Below are 1,507 nucleotides of genomic sequence, written 5' to 3' on the forward strand. Positions count from 1 at the left end.
CTGATCATTGAAAAGAAAAGAGTTCCAAAAAAACATCTATTTCGCTTATTGAATGACGCCAAAAGCTTTGGAGCTGTGTGATCAACAATAAACTGGAAAATTCGAAAGAGATGGGAAACCAGACCACCTGACCTGGCCTCTGAGAAACCTTATGCAGTAGGAAGCAAACAGTTTAAAATGGACCATGGAACACAGAACTGGTTCAAATAGCGAAAGGAATATGTCAAGGTGCTGTATCTAATTGTCACCCCTGCTTTAATTTAACCTATATGCAGAGTACATCAATGAGAACGCTGGCTGGAAGATGCACAAGCTGGAATCAAGATTGCCGGGAGAAATACCAATAACCTCAGATATGCAGATGACACCACCCTTATGGCAGAAAGTGAAGAGGAACTAAAAGCCTCTTGATGAAAGTGAAAGAGGACCGTGAAAAAGTTGGCTTAAAGCTCAACATTCAGAAAACTAAGATCATGGCATCTGGCCCCATCACTGCATAGCAATAGCATCGCAGAACAGTGGAGAACAGTGAGCGAACTTTTTGGGAGAAGGGCCTCCAAATCCGCAAGTGGTGATTGCAGCCATAATTTAAAGATACTACTCCATTTTTGGGGAAAAACGGAAAATTATGGGGGGAAATCAACCCAGAAAAACAACATATTAAAAACAGCAGAAAAAGACATTACTTTGCCCAACAAGGTCCCGTCTAGTCAAGGCTGATGGTTTTCCAGTATCATGTATGGTTTTGAGAGTTGGACTTAAAGAAAGCTGAGCGCAGAAGAGATTGATGCTTTTGAATTGTGTTGGAGAAGACTCTTGAGAGTCCCTTGGGCTGCAAGGAGATCCAACCAGTCCATCGTAAAGGAGATCAGTCCTGGGTGTTCATTGGAAGGACTGATGTTGAAGCTGGAACTCCAATACTTTGGCCACCTGATGCGAAGAGCTGACTCATTAGAAAACACCCTGATGCTGGGAAAGATTGAGGGCAGTAGGAGAAGGGGACGACAGAGGACGAGATGGTTGGATGGCATCACTGACTCGATGGACATGAGTTTGGGTAGGCTCCGGGAGTTGGTGTTGGACAGGGAAGCCTGGCGTACTGCGGTTCATGGGGTCGCAAAGAGTCGGTCACGACTGAGCGACTGAACTGAACTGAACTGAGTCGCTAAGTCGTGTCTGACTCTTTGCGACTCCATGAACTGTATAGCCCGCCAGGTTTCTCTACCCACGGGATTTCCCAGGTAAGAAAACTGGAGCAGGTTGCCACTTCCTTCTCCAGGGGAATCTTCCCTACCCAGGGATAGAACCCTGGTCTCCTACTTGGCAGGCGGACTCTTCACCACTGAGCCACCTGGGAAGCCCGAGGGTATCTACTAGGTGGAAACAAACGCGGCAAGATTAGAGTACGGTGGCCCGATTGGCCCTTTCATAGCCGGAAGAGGCTCACGAGAGGCGTGGCTGAGGCGCTCTTGAGGGATAGATACGGTGGCCGGCGGGTCGGGCAAAC

This window comes from Cervus canadensis, chromosome 18 (genome assembly GCF_019320065.1).
Source record: "Cervus canadensis isolate Bull #8, Minnesota chromosome 18, ASM1932006v1, whole genome shotgun sequence".
NCBI lineage: Eukaryota > Metazoa > Chordata > Mammalia > Artiodactyla > Cervidae > Cervus > Cervus canadensis.